This window comes from Cinclus cinclus, chromosome 4, assembly GCF_963662255.1.
Source record: "Cinclus cinclus chromosome 4, bCinCin1.1, whole genome shotgun sequence".
Lineage (NCBI taxonomy): Eukaryota > Metazoa > Chordata > Aves > Passeriformes > Cinclidae > Cinclus > Cinclus cinclus.
In genome coordinates, this window is record NC_085049.1 from 69,694,260 (window position 1) to 69,714,271 (window position 20,012).

Genomic DNA, 20,012 nt, shown 5'->3' on the forward strand with positions numbered 1-20,012 from the left:
GTATCAGGGGAAGAAGGGGAGGTAACAGAAGGCAGTTTCGAAATCAGTCTTTTGAGCATTCTTCATCATGTCCTGTATTTCTTTTAATAAGTAAAGGAAGGTTCATATAAAATGTTTAAAGAGCAGTTTTTTATTCTCCTTATTCAGGATTTGCCATTGATTTCAGTTATTGTAGGTTTACAGGATAAGTCTTAAGCTTAACTATAGTGATTACACTTTCAATTATGCTATAGATTTTGAGTACCCCTGAAATAATTGAATTAAGGAGACTGCAGTATTTAATTTTGCTTAGGAAAATGTTCAGTACAACTTGGAAGATGAATGTTATCATAAAACTTTTCCTTCATCTGTAATTTTTAGTGGTTCAAGTGTTCCAGAAATCTTGATTTTTCAGGCTAGTTGACAGTGTGGTTGATACAGCTTGAGATGATCCATATTGTCCATAAGAGATCATCTCCCCATGTTGAGCACATCTAAGAAAATTGGTTTTGGTAGCATAAAATTACGATAACTTATCTTTCATTCTGTGCAATTGCATTATGTAATTTTCCCTTTTTTCCCCAGGAGCATGACTGCCTTACAACTGTGAAAGTCTGACAGGTTTAGAGTTATACATGTTCTCTGTAGTGCACTTTTCCTGATGAATTTATCAGAAAATTACTTTGTTACTGCAGCAACCATGAAGAGACGCTGAAGCAATGAAAGAGAAAAATGGTTTTGCCAAGATACAAGAGAGTAGCAATATTACTGTAATCAGTTAAATTCCTATTAGTGTTTAGTGTTTTGTGTGGGTATATAGATAAAAATGTGATGCCCTCTCTTTTAATAAATACAATAACAAGGACATAGAATGAGATTGTAGAGCACCAATTATACTGGAATTAAGCTTTTCTTAGTTCAACAAAAAATTGCATTTTTTAACAGTGTAAAATTTTATTTCTGAAGAAATTCTAGAGAATATATCTCTTTTTTGTTGTTGTAGTTGTTTGGTTAGCTTTGGGTTTGGGCTTTTTCAATTGATTTAAACACAACCCCCCATGATCTATCATTTTCTCTGCTGAGGCTCCCAGCTTTCATGACCTCACACCTAAATACCTTTTGGGCTTGTTGAAATTAGTTTAGTAAAGCAGGAAGGACATTTTCTACAACCAGTCTGGGGATGAAGTTTGAAATTGGCCCTAGGGTACAATACATGCACAATTTTTATTATCTCTTCACAGAGAAATTTCAGAGCATTTCCTTGACTTAAGCAAGATTTGTTTTCAATAAACTTTCATGATGGGCAATGTACATAGCCTGAACTCTGGGCATATTAAAAACTAAGTTTTTTTAATGCTATATAATCTTGTTTGGAGAATATTTCTCTGACAGTACATATATAAAATCTCCTTTTTTTCACCTTGTGTTTTGTATCCCCTTTTGATTTAACTTTTGCTTCTGTGTAGCAGTTGTTTGAGTTTACCATGATGGAAAAGGTTTCTTCTTGGTCACTGTGGTGCTCACTTCATCCTTTGGAAAACACGGAATGAAAAAAATAAATGAAGCAACTAAATAATTTCACTTCAGACTTCATTAATTTATCACTTCATCAATGAAAGATCCAAACTTACGTAGTCTACTTTTCCCAACACATATTTTTATATGTTCATCCAGAAAGAGCAGCAGCCAGTCCCCAAAGCAGAGAATATCCCAGACAAGCCTGCAAATGGAGGTAACTTGTTCAAGTGCATCATTCTCTCAAGCCTTCCTATTTTGCTTCTTTTACACCTAGAATGTGTATGGTACAGATATATCTAAATTAAAGCTGAATACTTGAATCTGGAAAGCTGAAGGCTATTGTGCTGGGAGATACAGCTGGGAAACAGCTCCTAAAAGTTGCATGAAAAATGGGACATTTTCCCAGGATATGTTAAAATTTTTTCATTATTTAAAGAAGAAAGCAATGACTTACGAAAGATCTATTCTCATATATTTGATTCATTTCACATTTTAAATTCACTGCAACAGCTGAGATGTCTTGGAAAACAGCCAAGGACAAGTGTACTTGCTAAATTTTCATTTTTTTCATTTAAAATATAGGGATTCTGTGCATGGGTTACAACACTTGAAATTTAATGCTTTTCCAATTTAAAAAAAAAAATTATTTAATTCTCTTAATTTAAGCTGATCCTTTAACCTTTTAATCTCTTATTGAGCTAGCTCTTTCCTTGGAAAAGTACAGTTAACCATTGCTGACAGTTCAGGCTGTTCAGACATGGAGGTAGGAGGTGGGGTTTTAGTTATTTTCTTTCCCCTATTGCTGTACCTTGGACTTGTCCAACTTTGAGGCAACAAAAGCTGACAGATGGCACTTGAATTCCTATTGGGAGGAGGAGTAGTGTCATGCCAGGGAAACATGTTTTTGCTCTTTGTTTCATAAATGGCCAGCACATCACCACTTGCAGGGAGTAATTGCCCAAACAAGAAATGGAATAGCATCATTTACCTGCATCTACCTTTTACTCTGGGTAAGATGGAAAGTGTGTCCTTTTGCCTCAACTTCACACCTCTGCACTAAGGCTTCCTGAATTATGATCCTTGCCCTGCATTCTGCTACACTGAGTAAATATGCTGCCTGAGGAAGGGTAGCCACCTGGTCATGGGGTCCCACAGGGCTGTGAGGACCTTCACTGACCAGAAGTGACATCCTGGGTGAGTATCCCACTCCTGGAGGAAACCCTTAGCACCACAGATAGCTGCCAGACTAGCCTAGCTGGGATTTTTAATATCACTCTTCAAAAGATACTAATTTTTTCCTTATCCTATAATTCATTTTGGGATTTTTGCATGTACTTTTGAAAGGAGAACTGCGCACAGGGAGGGTTCTTAACCAGAATAAATCTTTGAAATTAAAGTTGAAGACAATATAACTTCTTGCACTTAATTTTTGAGTAAGTGGTTGTAAATATTTATCAGCTTGAGATGGCTTTCACTGGCTGAATATAGATTTTTTAGATTTAATGTCAGCACCTTGTGCACCACTATACTAAGGTTCTGCTGAAAATATTGTAGCACAAGATGAAATTAATCCCCGGGTGTATGCTCTGAAACTAAAAATATATTCTATTTATATTGAGAAGATTTAAAAATCTATCCTCTTTATCAATCTCTCCTAAAACCCAGTCTAGGGTTTACCCCAGCCTGTTAAGTGTTAATTTAGTGAATTCTTCCTCATCCAAGTATGGATGGAGTCAAGGAGTGAAGAGAAAGAATAGAGCACAAAATAGAGCACAACATGTTTAAAGCTGAACAGAGTGGTCTGTCATTCTGAATGTTCCAAATCACAGCAAAAAATATAGATTATATTTCTATTCGAGTATGTTATACAAAGTATTTTCCTGTTTTCAAATCTTCCAGGACAAAAGTGAATACAAATCTTAGAGTTTGCTGACAAAGCTGCAGGAATATTGCTAAAGTCAAGCCCTCTGTTTCAAGAGTTATAACTCTGGGGAGACTGAAAAGCAGGTTCTTTAAACTACTAATTGGCAGTGGAGGCTTTGGTACCATGAGAAACCCTTTGGCACTAGACAACGGAGTCTCCCCAAGGCTTCCTTCATCCTGACCTCCGGATATGATTCCAGCATCAGGCGTCAGGGGAAAGAGCAGAGGTACCATAAAAGTGCCTGAGAGGAGAAACATGACTGCTCTTTGCCTGGCTTCCTGCAACAGTGTGCTCGAGTTCAAAGGAATTTCTCCTCTGCAGGGGGGAAAAAGAGGCACATAATGGCTTTCATAATTAGCAAGGTTAAGTGAAAGGATGAGGTACCTCACAACTAATTGGGAGTTAAGTCAACAGGGAAGCTGCCTTCAGATCACAGGACCAAAAATTTCCTGACGGCAATTAGACATAAAAAAGTAATTTAGTTTACTCTGTATTCATTAAGCAAGCCTGTGTGTGCTGAGGTTTGAGATTTGCTATAGCTGTTAGTTCATATATTATGGCAAAGGAGATTCAATTAACAAGAAATGAGATAAACCCTGCACTGGAGATGGAGAGTGCTCTAAGCAGAATGCATTAAAGGTCTAGCCCAAATTGGGTGGCTGCTGCTGTGTTGAACTAGTGAGATCAGACAGGTGTAAGTCTCAGGCAGTGGGTATGCAAGCAAGAGCGATGCCAATGGCCGACAGACTGCTGCTGAGCACAGCTTCCCAGTGTTAATAGAAATTCTCATTAGCACACCAGACAGCAGTCACAGCAATGATGCAGCTGTACCTTGAGGGAATGAACTGAAAAGTAAAAATCACTTTAAAAAAAATCTTTGCTGTTCGGACAACAAAAGTCTATATGAAAATCTTTGACTCCCTCAAGTGTCCAAGGAAAATAGGAAATGTTTTTGGGCATTGCATATGAACAACAGATCACTTTCCCCATTTTCATGGCTATTGTAGCTATCCTTTGGCCGATACAATTTGTGCCCTTTCCTGTTCAACTGGTGGTCTGTACTTACCTCCTCTGACTATGGTGGGAGCAGCAGCGATTCAGTGCTCAGCAAGGGGCACTAATGCAGATTTTAAACAGGTGAATGAACTAAAATGTGCTAGAATATTACCTGGGCAAGTAATAGACCAAATTTCTGCTGGTAAATGCAGTAGCATTTTCCACATCAGGTAGCTTTTTTAAAAACCAATGGTTATCTCTAAGCCACTGGAATAACAACCAGCATCCCTCCTTTTCATCAATTAACTTGTTGCATGAATTCAACACCGCAGGTTTTTGTCCTTACTTTGCTGAGTTGTATTTTGAGTCAGCCCATAAAAATTCAGAAAAAATTATTCCATGAGCTTCAGAAGAAAAATATTCTGAAATTCAATCGGCCTGTGTTCAGGGTCACACATTGCAGAAATGAAAATAAGAATATGAGGGGAAGATGGTCACTTTACTAAGCACAAAAATCTTATTTTTTGGTTTGCTAGTCGCCTTACTTACTTTTTCCAGGATTTCTTATACTAAGGAAAAATACTTATTTTCTTCCTAAACACAAGCTGGGGGTAAAATAAGGATAGATTTGTATAAGATAGGGAAAAGTGGGGAGGAGCAAAATATTTCAGTTAACAGAATCAGAAGATATGGACAAGTTGACAATTAACACCGTAAACAAAATTATTTTCTTACACTCATTTTAGAAAACCAATAAATGAAGTCAGGACTGAAATTTCAGCAGAATATTACATGACTTTGACATTTTTCAGCACAATATTACATGACTGACATTTTTCAGCACAGCCTGTGTCTTTCTTTCTTCAGTCACTCAGTAGGTTTTATTGCCCTGTAGCCATTTCTCTCCTAAGTAAAACAAAAAAAGAAGAAAAAAAAAAGAATGAAAGAAAGAAAGATAAAACGAACAAACAAAAAAAATTAGCATGACTTGGTACTTTGACATACTAACTCGTTTCAAAGCCAGAATTTCTAATACTGTGCATATTTGCTTTTAATGCGAGGGCAGTCCGGAAGATCTGCCTTTCCTGGGCCAGGATCATTGTCATTACATACATGCCATGGCACACATTTGTGATTCATTCTTATGAGTCACGTTTTTTATCATTTTTCTTATAATGGTCATCATGTAGAGAATGAAAAGTGCATGCAAATTAGCATCTGCTCATGACAGTGATGCCTGTTCTTGAGTTTCTTCCTTTTGCAATATGGTAATTGAGGATCTATATTTTTTTTTCCAGTCAGCAGGCTTCAATAACCTGTAGTAAATGGAAATTTTGGAGAAACCTGTTGCTGAAGAGGTTTGAGGGCATTTTTAAAATATTAAGAATATTTTAATCAAGTTCTCTCAAGAGTCTGAAACTTCCCCTTAGCTGACTGCCCATCCTGCAGCGTTTCAGCCACATATCTCAGACTCTAAGTTGGTGCCATGGGTGACAAATACCAAGCAGACTATTCTGTAATAACAGTAGACATTACCACGATTAGTAGCTACGTGTATGTGTGCTGAGGCAGCCGGGTCACAGCAGCTGCTGACCATGCAGTCAGGGCTGTAGTTTCACAAGGGGAGCTGTGCTCCTCTCGAGAAGCCCATGAGGGTTTCCATGGACTGGGTCCTTCTCAGCTGAGCCTTGGGTTCATGTGGCTCACCTGGTAACTTGAAGGACCTCAGGTAATGGGGTCAGATTATCTGGGTCGTGCCACGAGTGGGGTCATCTGTCAGGGACATGCACTCTGCAAGAGATGAGCCGTGTGCTGTCTGCAGCGCGTGGACATTGCAGCCTGTTGATTCTGCATTGCTAACACCTTACTACCCCCCCGTCCCACCACATACACAGCACTTTTGGGGTGGAGCCTTCTGACAAAAAGGTCTTGAGCTGTGTTGGGAGCAGTCAGGTGTTGTGATGGATCAATCAGATTCTGTTCACCTGAGAGTAGTGCTTCAGTCACCATGCAATATAGCCCTTGAGCTAGTCGGTGTCTTGGAGGCCACAGGGCTTTATCCAAAGAATGTGGTGAGGTTTTATGACCTTTCACACCAAGTGAGACTTTGTGAGTGTTGCAGCAGATTCAGTCCTCGTTCTGGTATGTGTAATTATTTTATAAGCCAACATACATTACAAGCTGTGTATTTCTTCCACAGCTCAAAGTTGTTTATAGGGAAATCAATAAAACACTTCAAGTCAGCTGTCATTGTGACACTTACGGAAAAATTATTAACCTCCATTTGCTGGTAGAATATTTAAGTAATTTTCAAATTAATTATTCCTCTGAGGATGCAAATGATCCAACTTTAAATCAAACAACTGAAAGATCTGACTTTTTTCATAATGCATGCAATATTTAGAAAACTCTATTAGTGCTTATGAGCGTGCATTTTTGTGTGGCACTGCCCAACATATTTATCTGGTATCGAATTTGTACAGTGACAGATTAAATACCTCCAAAATTACAAAATATAGTCTGCTGCCCATTTAAATTCCCAGAAAAAGAATACTTTTTATTTTTAGATTTCCACTACACTCCTTAGCCAGAGTGACTGGTACCCACTTCATAATAATGGTGGTAGGCAATGAAACTGAGATCCTGCCCTGCCTGAGCAAGCACCTTAACCCTGCAGCAGCAGTCCACTGTTTTCTAAGTGAATTGTATCTGTCATGTTTCCAAAGCTGATTCTTTCAGCAGGTAATTAAATTTTCACAGCATCCTGCTTGCAGACGTGCTGCCAGTGAGGAAGGTCCACAGAATAAGCAGTGTCAGATCAGGTTGGCAGGCAGGAACCAAAACATCCTGGGGGACCCCCAAATGCAACAGGAACAGAGTCCTGCTCCAAGCTACTCCTAATATAGTGACACGAAGTGATTTTGTATTATACCAACTAAACAGGGCTCGCCTCTTTATTCAGTGTGTATTTCAAACGTGGTATTCTTTGTTGCCACAAGAAATGTAAATTTAAGTGGTTGCCTCCCCGGATTCCCTTTGCTTTCTCATGGATAGATTATTGCTATTTCTGCTCTCTTGCTTGCACTGTCTGATTTGGATGCTTCCAGAAAGGGAGAGAAACACATGAGAAAATGTTGTGTATTTGGAAAAAAATAAGATTTTATTGCATTGGGCATATTATTTCAAATATAGGTAATTCTTTGATCACAGTGAAAGGAGTGAGGAACCAACAACACTTGGAGGTCCCTCCAAGCCCAGTGAAGGAGGACAAATATGATGGAGGACTTCCCGATGCACTAGAAGCTGAGAAAAAAAAATACTTCAATACATATGGAGAAAAGTCAGATGATAAATGGTTGAAGTAGTTTGAGAAGAAAAAGGAGTAGAATTATGTTCTCAGCAAAACTATAAAAACCTCCCTACTTATGTCTTTTTAAATTTAATAAAAAATGAGATACATAAAAACCATAATTGCTATAGAAAATGTTCCTAAGGTGCCAGGGAGCTGAAATAAATGAGGTATTGGCAATAAGCAAAATTTTCTGATTTTTGTGACTCTAACTTCTAGAGTGGCTAATACTGTTCTATTTTCAGATTTTTGTTTCTATGATTCTTCTACATAATTAGTTCAGTATACATTTACAGTGTGCCTAATTTCCTCACCTCATATTCAACAGTTTAAAGAAAATGCAAACTAAACATTTATCATAACTTCTAAAAACTACTTCTCTGAAAAGGTGACAATGTATGACAGAAGAGATAACTCCAAGTGCCTTATCTGTGCTTGAAGAAAAATGTCAAAATAACTGTATTAAAAATTTAGACAAAACTATTTTCTTTGCCAGGCAAATTCATCACATCTCAAAGATAATGTCTGAAGATGGGTAAGGAATTGAAAATGGAAAGCGAGCTAAAAGCCTGGTGGGAGTTACAACTTTAAATAATAAGTAGATTTATAAATAAGTTCTACTTGTTCACTGCTCTTTATCAAACTTCAAGGGTAAAGTATGGAAACAGAGAATATGACCTTCACACAAAGCCAGGCTGGGTATTATCCATGCGTTAAGACCTTTAGGATGTGAATAATCAAGTCCCAAAAGAAACATCGAGCTATGAAAAGTGCAGACTGTTCTGGAGTGGCTTACTAGTGATAAAGGCTCCCATATCTTACCAGGCTCCTTTGGCCACTCCCTCATAACTCCATCTCCTCTGCCTCACTTGGCTGGTCCCCTAGGATGTGACCCATAGCCTGGTCTTTCTGGTGGGCTAAGCCTTCCTTCCTTGGAGCCCAGTGGTTGATCATCATGTAAACAGACTGACCTCATTCAACGTCTTAGAAGAAAAATAATTCTCGTGGTCCCAGTGCCATTTTTCCCATTCATTACTGGCTGGATGCTTTCCTGCCCTTGGTCTGGTAATACTTTTTATTCAGACAGGTACAGGGGGGCAATGTTTCATATCCAAAATCTGGAACAAGATTCTGTTGGTTTCCAGTGCTGTGGAGCTTGTTGCCCTCTACCTGGGATGAGTAGCACTTGGCATGTCCAATGGAGCTCCAGTATTTCCTCACAGGGAACCCAAATTCCTCCACATCTCTGCCCTTTCCTCCTCCTTCTCTCCCCAGAAAATCTAACACTCATTCAACAAAAGCTGTTGTGGACACACGACTTCTGAAAGTTTCTGCCTTGTGAGAAAGACAGGAATGATCTGAGTTTATGACATAAATGATGTTTGTTTCAATGATCCCGTGGGGTGTAGGAGTTTTCAGGCATGCTGAATTCCTCACACACTGGTGCTGTGGATATGCCTGCCAGATCATCTTGACCTGAAAGTGCAGCAGATTGCAAAGACATACCAGCCATAGCCACAATCATCTTGGGTTAGAGATATGGAGTTTAACTCCAGGTTGTTATGATGCTCCAGGTTGTTCCATTATTAATATTGATAAAAATTCAAATAATATCTGTTGACCTTTTTTCTAAAACTTTACCTCAGAAACCTATCAGTAGCAGTGAAGCAAATGTGTGAAGCATAGCCTTTCCCCCAGAAAAGCTTCAGTAAATACTGCTGTGAAATTAGGTTGAATTCTTTTGAAATAAGAGCTAGCTTGGGGCAGTCAGTAAATCTCACTAATAACAGCAGCAAGAGAAGCCACCGTCCTGCTCTGATTCCCAGTCAAGACTCTTTATTTTAGCTACTTTCTGCATTAATTGTGATTACATGCTTAAATCCACATATCTGAGAACAGAAAGGTAATATGCATGATGTCTCTGAAGTTAAAGCCTCTCTTGGGGATTTCACTGGGTCAGTGTCCTGAAGGAAGATTCACTCTTCACACAAACTTTGTGAAGAGGGAGATTAATTTTCAGCTGAAGACCAGAACATAAATACATATTTTTGTTCTGTTCATATTTATCTTCCTCTGTAAAAAAAGAAGTCTCTTCATAGCTGTAAGACTTCACTATAAATCAACTATATAAATCACTAGCTTTAAATCTCAGTTATACTCCAAATTAAAGGAATGCTTGACATACTTATTTCCTTAATAGATATTGAGAGCATTTCATTTTAAAACAGTTATATTCATTGTTTTCAGACTACACCTAGACAGGCAAATGCACTGAAAACCAAAATCCAGTCTGTTTCACGTGGAATTCTTCTTATCCATGCTCAAAGCACTTTCAGTTAATATATTGGGTCTGTACTTTTCTTTGGCAACTGCCATAAAAGACTTATTACATTTTGATCTTGGAGGAGATTTCAATGCCTGGAAATTTCCAGACGTAGAAACTGGGTAAAAAAGACTTCATATAATAGATTATATATTGTCTTAGCATTATTTTTTGTATTTCATTGCCAAAGTCTTAGAAAGTGGCTTAAAGATAATTCCTATTGCATGGTTTATAGATTTCTGTATGTGTGTATGAAAAAGCTATTATATTATGGGGGGTGTTTTCTGGTTTTAGAGTATAAAATCTTACAAATCTCACCCAGTGCATATTGATATTACAAAGGTAATTTAATTTCATGCTAAACTTATGTTTTCGTACTTTTTTCAAAAATACTTCTTATTGCTTTGGCATTTTCCAGTTGTTTTGCTAAAAAATACCAAGGCTTTTAGGCTGCTTGTAGCTTCTACTGAGATGTCATATACCCTGGCACAGTGGAGTGTTTTGTTTGCTTCTAATGGAAATGGAAAGGCTGAAAGCTTGGAAAGCAATGCAATGCTCAAGGTCAGCTCAGTTTGGTAGGAGCACCTTCCAAAATAACAAGCTGTTCTTGAATTGTTTCTTTTAAGAATAAAAAGAGTTTTACATTTTCACTTCCTCGGAGCCCTTCTTAGGGAACATATTAGCTGTGCTTCTCAGCATGGCTCTCCCTCCTCTTTTTTCCAATTCAGGCTGAAATACCTGTGAGATAGGAATGGATCATACCTGCTGCTCCCTGCCAGCCCAAACCTTCTTTGGTGATTGGCCCTGAGAGCAGACACTACTTTGGCATCACATTTCTGATTGTTAGAAAGGCCATACAACTGTAGGGCTGTTTGATGGCTCTAAAGCTGGGGAGATGGATATGAAGGGTGAGGAGAAGAAGAAGAGGATGAGGAGGAATAATGGTCCTCGGAAGCACAGCTTCTGCGGGAGAGGGAAGAGAGGGGAGCAGCTCCAGAGCAGAACACAGGGTAGAATGAAAGTGCAGCTACAGGACAGATGTGTTGGACAATGAATAATCACATCAAGCCCTGGTGCTTCTGGCTGGGCTTTTCAGAAGGTCCTCAGTGATTTAAGAGTACAACTGCCATTGACTTCCAATGGGGCTTAAGCACTTTCCAAAATTTACCTCCTTACACATCAAGCTGTTAGCTGCTGTTCTTTGTACTTCACTCTTTTAAAGCCTTGCTCCTTTCTTGATTTGGCTGCCTTGGAAACCTACTGACAGTTTCCATGGAGCAGTGCACTACAGTTTATATGTATCATTTTGGCCTTATCTTTCTATTTGATGCTTTTACAGCATGATAATGGTCATCCCCAAATCTCTGAGCATATGAAAGAGAGTCTTATCCTGGGAAAAGGCTGTGAACTATGGAAATGTTCATACGTCAATAAAAACACTCTCCTCTCCCTATTGTCTTTCTTTATCCAGTTCCTCACCAATGCCATGTATGAGCCCATGCCAATTGTACCAGCTGTAAAATGGACTCGTTTTAACTAAGTGCAGAAATAAAATTTGGGGTTTAGTAATTGCCTTCAATACTCTCCTGCCATGTTAAGCTATGAGGCCATGGTGGCCCATAGGAGGACAGGGTGTGATTTGCACTCTGGGGATTTTGGGTATGGCAGGGAAACTGGAGAGCAGCCTCTGAGGGGTCAGAATAGAGAGCTGGAAATGTTGAAACGTTCCTGTTATTGATACCAAGTACTAGAAACCTGTGTAAGGAGAATAGGAATTTTCCCTATCAAGTTATTCTATGATCCTCGAGCAGGTATTATAATCAGATAAAATAAGGCTGTGAACTCCAAGATAGAACTGAGCTCAATGAGTTCCTGTCTTGTCTGACAGCAAGAAAAAATACGTGCATTGTATTCTTACTTCATTTGGGATAGTTATAGGCTATGGCTTCTACTTAGTGTTCTTAAACTCTCATTTATTCCCATATGAATTTGAAAGTGTATTTAGCATCAGGTCCATGAAGAAAGGAGTTCATAGATGCCTTTAATGAACATTTGAAGTGCTCTTTATTTAGACTATAAAACTCTTGTGTCATTTCTTTGAGAAATTGGAAAGTGCTTTTGCACCAAAAAAAATACACAAGGTCATATTTTTAAGCACTGAAAATGCAAAATTACACAGTTTAGAGTGAGTAGGAACTTTACAAGTTAGTGACATTGAGTAAAAAATAATGATTGGGTGTTTTTAGAGAAAAATGAATATGGATTGGAGAATTCTGACCATTTTATAGCAGATTACGATGGTGTGGATTATCTTATTCTTTCAATAAAATGTTCTTTAAAATGTGGGAGAGCTAGACTTAGGTATTGTAGATGGATCTTGCAGTGAAGGAATAATGTCACCATTCATGTTCAGTAAGGAATAATCACATAGATAGAGCAGGTATAACACTTTAAAGCCACTCTTCATCATATTTTTCAGTGTGTTCTCATCCTGAAGAATTTCTTGCAGGGAGTGGTGCAGCATTCAATAGGGCTTGCATAGTTCCTGTATTTGTAGCTCTCGTGAGCAACTCAGTGGTGGGGATATCTGATATGTTAAAACCAACTAATGGGAAGCAGTATAGGGTAGAAAGTCATTTGCTGGAAGGCCAGGTACTGAATAAAGTAAATTGTAAAAAATCTCTTTTAATATGAATGCTTAATTTTCAAAGGTAAAAAATTATTTAGAAAATTTTGATTACACTGTGACTACCTAGCAACAAAACTTTGGTCTCCTGGGGCAAAGAAGTAACTGAGGGCAGAAAGGTGAAGACTGGGTTCAAATGCATTACGTTGTATTTTTATTATTTAAAATGTTTGTAAAATACATTGCATATAAAATTACAAAGGCACAGCTGACATAGGAGAGTTATCCATATGTTCTCTCCCAAAAAGTGTCAAACAGAACTTGAAAAGCTTGCTGGTTTACAGCCATCTGTTGGATCTGCCCCAAACCCACACCTGTCTTTCCCTGCAAGGGAATGTTTTAGTCTCGTGTACTTATAGACAGATCAGTTACAGCCTGACAAAAACACCTCAGCTATCCACAGGCATGTAATGGCCTGTGTTTTGAGCACAGGTTTCAATAGACCTAAATGCTCTGCCTGCAATGCAATTGCTGTATGTGTTACTTGGCTTTGATGGGGTCAGGCTGTCACTAGGTTTTCTCTTCTGTCAGGCTTTCTCTTCTGCCCAAAGGCAAAGGCAAGATGTAATATTTCTATTAATATTTGCAGTGGATAGCCTGGTTTAGCTTCTAGCTTCTTCTGAGTGGTATTTGGACTGATGCTGTTTTGTCATCTCCATCAAAAAAAAAGATTTTGAATATTCCTTAATGACCCTCAACTCTGATATCACCCCCATCCTCCCCACTTGCCCATCCAGCTATTGGAAAACATCAAGACTTGGTTCAGATGAAGGCTGGAACACGGGATCCACTGAGCAGAGGTAAGGGAAGTGGGCAGCAAGACAGTGCTGGCAGTGGTGTTTTGTGTCTATTCAATCAATGGACCAGTTGCATGGAAAGCTCACTAGCTGTGTTAACGGATCCTGACTGGTTGCTTTTTTGGTGTCTGTCTCCTGCTGATTCTCAGACTTCTGAGCACAGTTCGATACCTCCCCCAAAATGCTGTAGGACCTGCTTTTAGGAGTACTTTTAGAGTTTTTACTAGCTTTTCTCAAAATCAGATTGTACCTAACTTATTTTTCCCATGTAATGCCCAGCATATTCACTTGTGACCAGGATCCATCTTTCTCCTTTGCTAAAAGAAATGTATTTGGGATCACTCCCTGGAGGAAGTCCTTATCTGTGTTAGCCAAAGTTGTGCACACACTTGGTACAAGAGTGGACTGAGTAGGTTTACTATGAATTGACTGCTTTTCCATGGGATCCTGTTATACCACGATCAGATTATGTATCAGATCAGATTATATCAGATCAGATTCTGAGGTCAGTTTGAATGATTTGTTTTGCTAGGCTATCTTGAGCCAAAATGGCATTTGTATAAATGCAAAAAATACTCAACTCCGAAAGCTGTCGGTACTATCAAAATCTGCATGGTTTTTTGTCAAGTTTTTGTTGTTGTTGTTGTTATTGTTTGGTTTTTTTTACCTCTATAGGCAGAAAATTGTGCTTGTTTGACTGAAGTTTCACTCCAGTTCTTCCTGCCAAGAATAATTCAGGTGGAATTCCAGGCACTCCAAGCTTCTGCTCAGTGTTTGGGAGAGAGCAAGGGCAGAGGAGGAGGATCACTGCACATGGAAGAAGAGATGGCTGCACTTTGAGCAATCAAAATGTGTTTGTGTGTGTTGTGCTCGTAATATGGGGGAGGTTTCTTGAGAGAACAGCCCTCCTTTTTCCCAAGTGAATTATTTTGGTCATATGTTTACATTTGTGCTGGTCTGTGTGAAAGAATTGATAGGACAGAAATTAAGATGCATCTCTGGCTGGCATCCCTTGTCAGAGGCACAGAGTCAATAAGTTTTCATCAGTTATTGCCCTACCATAAGTCCCAGGAAGGAGCCCTCTCAATCTCACTGGTTTTTTGGAACCAAAATTTTCATGAGTCCTCAGGGTTCACCTTGCCTCACCTCAGGGCTCTCCTTATCAGGTTGGACTGAAATAAAGTCTTTTTCTTTGATACTTATCCTGAATTTCCCAAGAAACACAGACATGAATTTAAACTAATTATGCATTTACCCAGAACACGAATTCAGATGATTTTTCTACTAAGTTTGTCATCAATTAAAGTGAATATAAAGGGAATTTTGCAAGTCCTGTTTAGTGGACTAATTTCTTAATTTGTGAGGGGTGGCCCTTGTCCCTAAGACCCAGCAGAAAGGCTCTAGTAGTTTTCTGCATTTGTTTACTCTGTTTTCAGAGAATTTTCTACAATAACTCCTAACTGGTAATATTTCATTTTAAGCTTATCATCATCTGTTTGTGTATAAAATTAGGACTGTTTTCCCTGTGTGCATGACTTTGCATTCATTGAAGAGAAATTTCATCAGATGCTTTATGTCTCAATCAAAAGCCTTCTGCAATTCTTTGCAGTCAATCTAGTTTTGGCAAGTGTGAATAATATTATATCACTAACAAACCTTGATATAATATACATGTCTCCACTTTCTGGATTTTTCAGGAGAATGCTGAGAAACAGCAGTGTTAGAGCAATTCTCCCCATGGTGATTTTTCTCTATTACAACAACTGAACAATTATTTCTACTCTTTCCTTCCCACCTAACTCCCGATAATTCATACTTTCTGTGAGAAAAAACTTCTTTTTTTAATTTTCTTTCTGTACAGTTTAGGTTGATTAAAACACTTCCATGTTTTCCTCCAGCCCATGGACTGAGTCCCACAGGATGTCCCCACACTCCTGCACTGCCCATCACCTTCTGGGCTTCCCTGCTTCCCACAGGGCATCAAAGACAGAACTTGGCTCTTTCTGGAGACTTCCTTTTCTTTCTCCCCTGGCTAAATGACTTATGAGGCACAATTTTCCTCCACAGCTCTCCTCCTAAGACAATTAACACATTTAATTTTGTATACTATTTTGTCAACTACTGTGTTTATCTTTTGCTTTCATAGGTAGGTTTTTGGTCCCAGGCAGCACACTTGTGATGATACAAAAAATAAAGGACAATTGAGACATTTGCAGCTTTCTAAGCACAAAGCAGACAGGTGTATTCTGCTGCTGCAATTTAGCAGAGCTTTGGCCTGGAACCATTTTACCTCAGCTCATGATAATTATTATTAGGATGCAGGATTAATTTGGAGTTAAATTTTATTTATTTGGAAAGTATAAGTTTCTGCTGTACTTTTAATTATAGCTGTCCTAGAAGTTTGTGCTCACAGAGTTGATGAGAATTAACACTTAGCTCTCTGGAGGAAGATTTTAAGAGCTCTCAGTAGCTCTTGGGGCTCTTATGTGTGTGCCACGTGCCAGCTCAAAGACTTCTTGGTGTGGGTCACAAACAGGTTGTGCATCGAGCCATGCAGTGCTGAGCTATAACACTGATCTAACCATGGAATATCTGTCCCAAAAGCAGAGCTGCTGATGAACAGATGGAAATTAGCATGTGCTGGAATAGCTGTACAGGATGTAACAGAAAGAGTAGAAGTCTTACTAGAAATAAGAAGAACAGAAGATGCTACATTAAAGCTTGTCACAATATTATTGGTGTTAATTTTAATGAGCTCAGTTATTTGTGTTTGGTTTTACTTTTTCACAGGGCTGTATTTCCACAACGTTTTCTGTGAGATCTGTGAAGATCCCTTTTATTAGTTTTAAGTATTTTACTGTTTTTAGAGTGGCTTTTCTGAAGTTTTGTTTCTAAAGTTTACCTACCATGTTTTCACTAATAAAATGTAAACTGCTTTTGAAAAGGATCTCCATTTGTGTGTTCACCTGAGAACCCACTCTCTAGTTTAGATTCACCTGACCTTGAAACAAGCTATAAATCAACCTATAACATGGATCACATACAATCAAGTTAAGTGGTGTAATGACATTGTCTGTATTCTTAAAAAATAAATGAAACAATTCAAAGAATAAAGTTTTCTGATCTGATGCAGAGTCTGGCAGATCTGACTCAGTGCCAAATAACTGGTTGGCAGGTACATCTTCTGCTAATGTTTTTCTTCTTTAGCTGCATGACTGCAGAAGCATTTTTGATCTGAGTAGCCAAAAAGATGTAAAATCAATGCCTGTTATTTCTTTGCCAGCTCTACCTTGAAATAAGGAATCTTCAAATATTTGCTGTGTGGAATTCAGCTGCTCAAATGCCCTACAGAATAAAATTCTCTGGCCAAGGTGTCATGAAGAAAGGAGTTCTACAAATCTAAGCATTTTTATTACCTTTTAAGCATAGAATGAATTTAAATTCATAGATTCATAAATTCATTCGTAGAAAATTGCCTGCCTCCAAGCAGCTGTCTTCAGGGCTAGTTTCCCAAACTGCAAAAGACATCTATATATTGGATTTGTTCTCCTGAAAAGAAATATCTTTAGTCATCTGTATAACCAAATTTTCTATCTATTCTTACTGCAGCATAGATGTGTCTGTCATACACTGATCATACAAATTCATTGTGTATATACTCCAAAAACCCAAGAATAAATTTACCGACAGAACCAAGGTAACTCCTTGTTGTACCCTCCTTTCTCAATTACATATTAGGGAAATATTTTTGCTTGTTTTAACTATCACCCCTTAAACCAGCCTATGTAATAAGTTTGTGTTATGTTCTGAAAACAGATGGCCTGGTAGAAAAACATGTAGTTACCCTCCTATGTTATTATTATTAATTTGCCTCTTACATTTCCCCGCTTTTTCAGCAGTTATCTCTTAAGTGACCTAGATTTTTCTTGTTCACTTTTATTTTATTTTTGGAGGAGCAAAAGTGATACACTGAGAGGAAGACAACGGGGACAGAACCATCAGTAGGAACAGCAGCCATTAGCCATTAGAGATCTGGAGAACAGGGCAAGGATCTTTGATACTAGCCCTAAGTACTGCCCAGGGGCTAACAGCTCCAGGGACTTCTTGACCCTAATGCAGTTTATCTATTTTGGATTATCTATTTTGGAAGATCAATGGATCTTCTGAGTGCTTAACCAGTCTCTCTCATTTAATGTACCTCTGCTTGCAATGTTGTTCATAAAACAAGTTCTTTTAAGCTTGGCTATGTATAGCGACTTTAAATCATAGAAAGTGGAGAGATGTCTGTCTTCAGTCATGGAATTAAAAGGGTCTCAGTCATATTAGTCAGGAAAAAAAGACTGTGAATATCCAATTTGGATTCATGGCAAATTTAAGTAATTGTGAAGGATGTGCACAGTTAGTTTTTCTTTAGTTTTCAGCTGAGATGACATCAAGTGTGTCTGCTTATGAATATGTATCAACCATCATACAAATTCTTCTGCACAGGAAATTTGACTTAACTGTGTGTTAGGAGACAGTTTGCCTCTATAATTACATTATCACTTAATGCTGTGTAAAATTCTATTTTGTACTAATTACACTTAACAAACAGAGTGCTCAATGTTATTATTACTGGGAAGAGTACAAAACAAAAGACATTTTCTTATTTCTTGGTAGATTGTATTCTGATAGCAAGGAAATATCATGTGGTTATCTGAGTCACACAGAAATGAAAGGGTTCAATGCAGATCAGGTATCATATGTGTGTCTTTTGGTTTTCAGATTCAGATAAACATAAAGTGTATTTCCTGACAATTGTTTTCAGCCCTGTTTTTATGGTAATGCATTTTTCCTTGACATTCTGATTCAGTTTTAAAAAGGACAGAATGGCCTAAATGCTGCGGAAGAGCAAATGGGGGTTTTTTGATCTATGCTACGTACAAATCAAGGTCTGAATAGACATCTTCTATTTTCTCTTATCTTAATGGCATTAATATTGAATGTGGATATTTTATATTTTATTAAGAAGTTTTTTCAAAGGTATGCTGCTTCACCTTTCTCTTTGTAGGACAACTACCTGAATTAATTAAGACTAATAGCTACGGCTTTGCTCAGCACGTCAAGAAGCCTGGGTTTTTGGGCTGGGGGACAGACAGAGACCACAGTCGGTTGTTTCTTTCCATTCAGCAAACTGTTCATTGCAAACGGAAGAGGGGCCACAGTTACCCTGTGCCACCGTGTGCGTCCGGGGGAGCACCGCGGTCAGTCCCGCGGGACGGCTCTCGAGAAGCGAGGGTTACAGGAGATGGTTGGGCTGGGACCCCGGAGGGCCCCGGAGCCGCCCCTTGCCCCTGGGAGCTCCCAGCGGCCGCGGGCTCGCCGTGGCCAGCCGCGGGCAGGTGGGTGGCCATTCTCCTGCGAAGGTCGTAGCGGTGCCGCGGGCGGCGGCCTCGGGCCCCGTCCACGGCCATCCTCCTGCGCAGGCGGGCGGGCAGGCCCACCACAAAGAGCTCGTAGTCGTCGTCGCCTCGCACGGAGTGCAGCACCTGCTCCAGGGACTGCCGGCACACGGGGCAGTCCTCCCTGCCCTGGGCCCAGTGCCGGATGCACCTAAAGCAGAACTGGTGCATGCAGTAGGCCACAAAGGCCGGCTTCCTCACGGCGCCCAGGCAGATGGGGCACTCGGAGCCCGCGGCCGCCTTCCGCGGCCCTGCCCTTGCAGCAGAGCCGCTCTCCCCCCTGCCTTCCTCGGCCCCGCTCGCCATGGGCCGCCGAGAGAGACGTGGAAGGTGCTGGAAGTTGTACGGCAGGCGAGCTTGCTCGGGATGCTGAGCTGCTCCCTCTCATTAGCTCTGCAACTGCGGGCGTGGAGCAGGCAGAGGGAGAAAGGCCACAGCTGTTGGCTGGCCTGGGGGCAGGTGGAAGAAAGGCTCAGGGTCCCCTGCAAGGAAACCTTCCCAGCTTGTAAGGGGTAAGGTTTCCCCTCCCAAACCACATCTACGGCTATGAGACATCATAATGTTTCGCTAAATGTTTGGGTCTGTTATCATTGTCACCAAATTCCATCACTGTGAGATCACAAGGGGCCATCCTCACCCACAGGACACGCACCTGGGGCTACCGCAGAACACCTGCCCACTGCATGCCCATGGGAAGGGAAGGGAAGGGGAGGGAAGGGGAGGGAAGGGAAGGGAAGGGAAGGGAAGGGAAGGGAAGGGAAGGGAAGGGAAGGGAAGGAAGGGAAGGGAAGGGAAGGGAAGGGAAGGGAAGGGAAGGGAAGGGAAGGGAAGGGGAGGGGAGGGGAGGGGAGGGGAGGGGAGGGGAGGGGGAGGGGAAGGGGAAGGGGAAGGGGAAGGGGAAGGGGAAGGGGAAGGGGAAGGGGAAGGGGAAGGGGAAGGGGAAGGGGAAGGGGAAGGGGAAGGGGAAGGGGAAGGGGAAGGGGAAGGGGAAGGGGAAGG